At 33.5% G+C, this 9,107-nt stretch overlaps 1 pseudogene; it reads left to right on the forward strand.

Annotated features, from left to right (window-relative positions):
- The first annotated feature begins 5,355 nt into the window (after window positions 1–5,355).
- Window positions 5,356–8,705, forward strand: LOC100916781 (annotated as a pseudogene).
- The last annotated feature ends 402 nt before the right edge of the window (window positions 8,706–9,107 follow it).

Consider the following 9,107-nt stretch of genomic DNA (forward strand, 5'->3'; position numbering starts at 1 on the left):
AACACAAGGTTTTGCAAGGGTGAATGTTGAAAACTATATTTGCATATATTTTGAAAATAAAAAGCTATTGTTAAAAATAACAATAATAATATTTGGCCTAAAAGATATTCATCCGGGAAAAGTATATTAGAAAAAATGGTGGGTCAGTCATGTTGCTAAAACAAGGGATAAGATGAAAAATCTTAATACTATATTAAAACCTATGTGCTGTAGCAAGGTCTGAGCAAGGCCTCTAGTACGTGAAGGAGATAGTTAATGGAGGACATGAATGGAAATAATAGAAGATGCATAGCATAGATGTGGAGAATACCCACATCAACCAGACCACAGAGACTCTGAAGTTAGATGCATTTAGATAGAGCAAAATAAAGCAGCTTAACAGGTTTATTTTACACATATATGTATATATATATATATACATATATATATATATATTACATATATATATATGGAAAGCACTAGAATGCTAATTCTTCAAGGTTTGGGTCCATGTCCTAGGTTTCTTTGCATTTCCTGCAATATCCCTACTTTCACTTGAGGAAGTTTCCAAATATTCATCAGTGAATGATTCCTTTTAGTTCACTACAGAAAAAAGGAGTAGGTACTTAATCAATCCTCATTGCCCTACCAAGATGGTTGATTCAATGACATTATTGAATAATATCTTTCCATTTGTGTTAGCATAGAACTTGGAATCAGGAGAGAATTTGTTCAAATCCCCCTTCTGATTCTTATCAACTGATCATGATTAAGTCCCTTAGCAGCTCTGAGACTTTTTTTTTTTTTTTTTTGAAAAGCGGGTATAGTAATAACCATAAAATCTACAACCCAAAATTGTTTTGAGGTGGAAAAGAGATATTTAATGGATGAAAAAAATTCTTTATAAGTCTATAGAGCCCGGTCTGATCATGTTTCCCTTCTGCTCAATCTTCAATGATTTCCTGTAAAATTCCAGCACCTTTGCCTGGCACCCAAGGCTCTCCATTGTCTGACACTCCCTTATCTTTCTAGTCAGTCCTGGTACTATTCCCTTCCAAACACTTTTCTCTTCAGCCAAGCTGACCAACTCTACGTCACTGTATATAATCTGAAATTTTTTCAAAATGAGTACCTTTTCTCACATTGTTCTATACATTTGGAATATCCTCTTGTTGTTCTCTTCTTCACTCCCAAGTCTATGCTGTTCCATTTTTACTTATTTTTTAAAATCCAAGTCAAATGCTATCACCTTTATGCTGTTCACTTGCCCTGATTCCTTCCTATGGTAATAGCAATGGAGTAGTGGAAATTACATTGGATTTGGACTCAAATGATAGGGATTCTAATTAAAACCACCTATGTAATGTTAGACAAGTCATTTCACCTCTCTACACTTCAGTGTCTATATCTGTATATGTAGGTACAGTATCTGTAAAGTTAGGTTAGATGACTTCTAAGGTCTTTTCAATTCTAAATTTATGAACTTTGACTCCTTGGTTTTTATTTCTGTAAACTTTCTTTGGTTATGTGTTATGGTAATTTGTGGATGTATCCCATACTTTTACTATTCTGTAAACTCCATGAGAGAAGGAGTCATGTCATATATGAATTTGATATCTCTTCCCATGTAAACCAAAATATTCATGGAAGGTATGTTAAAAATGTTTGCTGACTAAAACTTCTGGTTCTCATACTAAACCTTAATGTTGGGTCAACACAACCATTTATTTTTCTCTGCTCCTTCTTTCAAGCCACTGATTTTTGTGGATGAAAATTACAAAAGCAAATTGATTCAGTGTCTGATAAATTTACGTTATCTAATTTTACCAACAATGGACCCTTGTTGAAATTCAATGATGCTTTTTATCACTCCCTTGTTGATTCTCTATCAAGTTTCACATAGTGGCTGTTAAAAAACATTTTCTGCTCCCCTTCAGTTTCACCCATGGTATCTCCTGGAAGAAATGATTTTACCTCTTTTCAAACTGAATTGGTCTACTCTGTCCACTTTACAATATCTTCCTCCTCATTTTAATATTTTAAGATCCTCACAATTTGCAGATGAGATATAATTCCTTCTACTTATAACCTCATCACTAGTGGTCTTGATGCCATTCATTCCTTTCTTTTCTAGGACTAAGCTTCATTAATTTTTTCTTCCCTTTCTTGAATCTTCAGTCTCTCATTCAGTTAGTCAATAAATATTTATGAAGCAGCTACTATGTCTCAAACTATGCATGTATACTATGTTAAATCCTTCATCTAAATCCTAACTTTTGTTTTTTATATGTTAAATATATTAAAATATATATTAAATCCAATATGTATAGACATTTATACAATTCTCTTGCTGCACAAGAGAAATTAGATCAAAAATGAAAGCAAATGAATAAGAAAACAAAATGCAAGCAAACAACAAAAGTGAGAATGTTATGTTGTGATCCACATTCAGTTCCTACAGTCCTCTCTTCAGGTGTAAATGGCCTCTTCATCACAAGATCACTGGAACTGGCATCTATTATCTCATTGTTGAAAAGAGTCACGCCCATCAGAATCAATCATCATATAATATTGATGTTGTCATGTACAATGATCTCCTGGTTCTGCTCATTTCACTTAGCATCAGTTCATGTAAGTCTCTTCGGGCTTTTCTAAAATCATCATGCCAATCATTTCTTATAGAACAATAATATTCCATAACATTCATATGCCATAATTTATTCAGCCATTCTCCAATTGATGGACATCCACTCAGTTTCCAGTTTCTTGCCACTATGAAAAGGGCTGCCACAAACATTTTTGCACATGTGAGTCCCTTTACTTCCTTTAAGATCTCTTTGGGATCTAGGCCCAATAGAAATACTTCTGTGTCAAAGGGAATGCACAGTTTGATAACTTTTTGAACACATTTCCAAATTGCTCTCCAGAATGGCTGTATCTATTCACAGCTCCATGTACAATGTATTAGTGTCCCAGTTTTCCCACATCCCCTTCAATATTTGTTTTTGTGTTTTCCTGTCATCTTAGCCAATCTGAGAGGTGTGTAGTAGTATCTCAGTGTAGTATTAATTTGCATTTCTTTGATCAATAGCGATTTAGAGCACCTTCCCATATGACTAAAAATAGTTTTAATTTCTTCATCTGACAATTGTTCATATCCTTTGACCATTTATCAATTGGAGAATGGTTTGGTAAATCTCAAGTTTTGTACTAAAAACTTTCTTTGATTTTGCTTTCCCATTGAGTTCCAGTCCTTGCTTTGAACTTCATCAGTTACCCTCAATCTAGTTTAGCCTGTCTGCCAAGATGGTTTATGAGCTGTGACCACACATGTTATAGCTTCTTGGAATCACAAGGCAAGCTTTGGTGAAGATGAATACCAAAAGTGGAGGAGCAGTCTTGAAAAAAGCTCAGCAAGTCCTCATACCTGAGATACTAGTCTTCCCTGAACACTCTAAACACTTCTCCCTATGACTATAATTAGAACAGATGCTAATCAGGCAGTGGTAGACATGGTTTCCTCATCTGGCATTTCCTATACCATCAAAATCATAGGATTGTTGACTCCCTGACTCTCACCAAAAAAAGCCTCTTTTATATGGCAAAGATCTCATGTGATTATGCCTTTTGCTTTAATGCTCTTTTTGACCTACTATAAGTTTCCAGATACAATCACTATCCCAAGATCTTCATTTTCACTTGCTTGCTGGACATTTATATCTGTATTTCCAAATGTCATCTTCAAGTTAACAAATGTTAATTTGAATTTATCAACTTCCCTTCCAAAAAACTGGCTCTTTCTATGATTTCTTTATCTCTGTCTATAACACAATTTTCCAAATCATACATGCTTTTAATCTTGAAAGTTGACTCCTATTTGCTTTGCTTTCCTAGATCAGACACTTGCTAAGTCCTATCTATTCTTTCTTTTCGTTTTTTAAGATGCTGTTTCCCATGAAAGAAATGTGTTTAAGGAATGATTCCAACTTTGTTCCTTTCCAATCAACTTTTCCCTTTTCCCATCTTAGACCCAATTCTCACTGCTACAGTCATTTGGAAGGATTGCTCTATTGGTAAATGATGATTATACAATGAAAAATCAATGAACAAGGTGACTTTATTCTTTCATAGACATTTACATACTGTTATAGGCAACAGTATATATCTTCATTACATATTTCCAAATCATAAAGTTAGAAACCTTTTTTTATACTTTTCAAAGTACACTCTGAGGATATAATCAAGATTTTCTTACTTTTTAATGTATCCTTCTACAACCAAAAACATTTCAGAATGGCATACATCTTTTCTCTTGAGGATCTAGAAACATGAGTTTTACCCTTATGATAATTAGGAAGGTATTAAAGAAAGAAATAGTACTTCTTCATTTCTAGTATTCTCAAATTCATTCAGACTTGAGTTTCCTGAACCTCCTTGTCCCACTTACCTATCCCATACCATCTTTCCCTAGCTTATAGCTCTATTCCAAATGTATAGCAAGGTACCTTCTTTTATAAGAGCAAATGGCATAACAAAAGCCCAGATTCTTCTTTGGGTTTAAGGAAATGACCATTCCCTAAGAAAAGGAATCATCAACTGGTCCATAATTAGTTGCCAGTCCCATCAGACAAAACACTCTTCTCCTTTTATTTCAGAACTCCCTCATATAAGCAGGATTTGAGGGCTGTGAGGGTGTCAGCTGACCAGGAAAGCAGAGAGCATCATTTCTGCTTGGGAATGGGTACAATCCTTCCCAGAAGAATGTGCAGTATAAAAATACCATGAGGACCTATGGACAAATGCATTCTCAAGAAGCCACTTTCTTCTCAAAAGACTTCCATGGAATAATTTCTACTGTTTGACTTTCTGCAGCACTCTCTCAACACTTAACCTATAAGATGGATATCAGATAGAGGTGTATATTGCAAATTCTACTTTATTGTTATTAAAACTGTGGCACACAAAAATTAAATTATTTCTCTATCATTCAGATATGAGTCAAGAATGGATGGGGGACCATATCTCTTTGCTTTTAATATTTCAGAATAATGTTAATTAGAAACATATTGTGTGCAGAATTGCCTTTTAATTCTTCTTAAAACACATAGAAGCAGAGAAGTGACCATATCATATTTAAGGTCTGATTTCAAGAAGCATCTGGGTTACCATAAATGGGAAAGGGAGATGTTTGGAAAGAAATTGGTGATCTTAGAACAAACATTTTGACAGTTCTGTGAGTGTTGCAGTTTGGCAGAGAACAAAAATTAGAACCTAAGGAGATTTTTATAGATTGTTGAGTCTAATCTTATGTCACAGAAAAGCAAGTGGAGATTCTAAGGGAGAGATAAGACTAGTATCAAGGTATACATAAAGGCAATGCAGGGTAAGGAAGAGACTGTCTGTCTCTTATAGTTTGGCATTGTAGAACAAGTGCTGAGTTTAAGTCAGAGAACCCAAATTTATATCCTGGCTCTGCCACTTGCTGCTTGTATGAAATGTGAAGTCATTTAAATTTTTTGAGCCTCTGTTTCTTCATTTGTTGAATAATAAAGACTCATATGAAATTATTTTTAAGGTCTTTCCTAATCTCAGACTCTCTGATCTCAGTTCTGTGGGTCAACAAATGAAGTCTTTCTTGTTGTTGCTTTGTTCTTCCTCCTACCCGCAATTTATTTTTCAGTTATAATACTACTTCTTAATTTGACTTAAAAAGTTTCATTTTTTTCCTTTTAAAACTGTATCTTTATACTTTTCAATAAATTGTGTTGTTCATGAACATTCCTTTATGCTCATTAACTTCTTTGTCTTTAGAAGCATATTGATAACCTATACTATCCTTAGACCTAGCAATACCACTATTAGGTCTGGTTCCTAGGTATTCAGGGAAAAAGGAAAAGTGCCTATATATAACATATTTCTAGCACCTCTCTTTGTAGTGGCAAAGAACTGGAAATTGCAGTGATATCTACCAAATAAAGAATAGCTAAACAAGTTGCGGTACATGATTGTGATGAAATAATACTATGCTAGTATTAAAAGAATACTAAAGAAATGAGCTGGTTAATTTTAGGAAAAAACACATGGAAAGCATATGAAATTATAAAGAGTGAAGAGAACCAAGAGAATGTAGTATACAGCAACAGCAATATTGTTTGAAGAATGATTGTGAACTTACTAAGCATTTTGAGTTTTATAAATATTTATATCAACTACAAAGGTCCTTGGAAAGAAGATGATATTTACCTCCAGAGAAAGAACTGATAAATAAAGATATCTAAAGTATAATTTTACAACTATATCTATATATATTTACACATATATACATATGTATAAATATATTTACAAATATATGCACATATGTATATATGTAGGTATTTATATCAAATGGTAGCCTTTACTAGTGTAGATTGGGAAAGGAAGGAGTAGAACAGTTTGGAACTTCAATTGCAATAAAAAATTTTTAAAAAAGAAGAGCATGTTGTTATTTTTTCCTCTATTAGTACATCCTAAGACTGAGAATGGAGGAATCAAGGGTCTAAAACTCTGTCTTGTCAGATAAACAAGCTGAGATACCACTTAAGATACCTCATTATTCTAATATATGTATATATGTTCCTTAAACATTTTTCCTTAGATGTCTTATATCCCTGTTATCTCATTTCCTAAATAAAGCACATTAGCTAGTGATATCTTCTGCCTTCTTTCAAATATCTGTCACTGTCCTGGATACTGGATCAAGAAAATGTAATATACTTAATCCAGACCCAGAGCAAGTAAAACAGTCAGAAGCTTATAAGAATTGGTGGGAGCTGAAGCTGGCAGTGATGTAGGAATCAGGTAAGAGGTATAAAAGAAAGCCCTAAGAGAAGGATCTGAGCAGATGAGACGACAATGTTTCATTTCAATTTGATTAAGAATGATGGATTTGGGCAGAGATTATTGCTAAGGTTTTAAAATAAAAGGTAATCACCATAGAACTCAGTGGTAGCTTCAAATGAACTCTAATGGGAAGAATATTATTACCTGAAATGGTAAGAAATCATAATGAAAAAGCGATTGGGAAAGAAAAGATGAACAAAATATCAGAACAATAAGAGAACTATATAAGCCATTGGCTTGACAGCTAAAACCACAACAGTGTGGGTAGAAAATGTGATCCACGACATTTCTGCCTATTATTTTTCCTTTGGTAATGGCATGAATGCATATGTGACATATAGAATAACAACAAAGACTTCCCTATCCATGTTCAATGACAATGAATTTTCAATTAAAAGAAGATTTAGCAACTTTATTGGATTGCACAGCAAACTAGCTGCAAAGCACTTACATGATGTTTATATTGTGCCTCCAACTCCAGAGAAGAGTAGGTATATGACCAAAGTGAAAATTGGGAAAGAAGATTCATCAATCATTGAATTTCTAGAAAAAGGAGAGCATCCCTTGAGAGATATCTTCAGTGTACCATAAAACATTCAATGTTGCTTAAAGATCCTGAGTTAAGGCAGTTCCTAGAGAGTTCTGAATTATCTAAAGCATTTAATACTCAGGTTCTGAGTGGAGCAGGAAGATTGAGGATGGTGATCAAGGTTGCTGATGTTGTCAACAAAGTGTCAATCAGGATGAATGAATTATATCCATTGCATAAAGGTATGGAAAGTATGGTTTTATATCTCTGTATATAATTACATATACTTTTGCATATATATAATATATTTACAAATATATACATATATACATATGTATTTGTATCAAATGATGGCCTTTTCTTGTGTGAGTTGGGAAGTGAGAGAGTAAGACCATTTGAAACTTAAAGTGCAACAAAAAAATTAAATTTAATTTTAAAAGAATAGCATGTTTAGTTATTTTTTCATCTATTCATCTATGGTACATTAAGGGTGAGAATAGAGGGATCAAGGCCCCAAATCTTTGTGTTTTCAGACAAAAAAGCCGAGATACCACTTAAGAGGCCTCATTATTCTAATGTTTTTGTGTCCATTTATATCTACATAGATTCCCTGAATGTTTTTCCTTATGTCCCTTACATAAAGAACATGAGGAAAAGCAGCAGCAATTTGAGAATTTGAATCAGCAACTTAGGAAACTTCATGCCCTGGTCTGTTACAGAAAAGAAATTTCAGCCAACATAACTGCCTTTAAAAGTGGTGCCATATTAGGTAATTCTGAGGATCATTCTGCGTTGTCTCAGATTGTTGAGATTGAAAAGAAGGTAGGCCAGTTACATCAGGAACAAGCTCATAACTTCTTAGTGATTATATTCATCTTGTTGCCTCAGTAAAAAGTGTATATGATCATTGAATAAAATGTGAGCAGAAATGGGATGATGGTTAGATTACTTTGCAGAAAAAAAAAAAAGAAGCTGAAGCAAATTTTTTTTTTTTTTGCCAACAAACCAGATAAAATACAGCAGTCTAAAAATGAAGTCAGAGAATAGTAAGCCAAAGTTCATTAAGGAGAAAGAGACTTTTTCCAAAATTATTAGAAAGGAAGTTACAAGATTTGAGAAGGAATGAATGAAAGACTTTAAAACTATTCTTATCAAGCGCTTGAAATTATTAGTACAAATCCAACAACAACTGATAAAGTACTAGGAGGTATTCCTATCTGAAGCCAAAGCCATTGTCTTCCAAGGTGACTTTAAATCAGAAATCTCTATGGATGTTTTTTTCTGTTATGCTAAATTCCACAATGAAATCACTTTATAATCATCTAAATAAATCACTACATATTTTTATGAATTAACCTGTGGCTTTTTAAAGATACACTGACATTTAATTGACAAACTGCGTGTCCTGACTCTTTTTGAATTAAGTAAACTGTGCAACTGATTTTGTTTAAATAAAATTATAATTACATTAATTAATGTTTACTTTTCTGTACAGAATTCAGATTTTGTGATTAAAATGATAATATATTGTACCTTGAGGGGAAAATATGGTCAGCTACATGGCACGATGGATATAAAGCTGGGCCTAGAATCAGGAAGAATTATTTTCAAGAGTTCAAATCTAGTCTCAGATACTAGTGAGACCCTCGTCAAGTCATTTAACCCCGTTTGCCTCATGTTTCCTCATTTGTAAAATGAGCTGGAGAAGGAAATGACAAAT

This window comes from Sarcophilus harrisii, chromosome 1 (genome assembly GCF_902635505.1).
Source record: "Sarcophilus harrisii chromosome 1, mSarHar1.11, whole genome shotgun sequence".
NCBI classification, from domain to species: domain Eukaryota; kingdom Metazoa; phylum Chordata; class Mammalia; order Dasyuromorphia; family Dasyuridae; genus Sarcophilus; species Sarcophilus harrisii.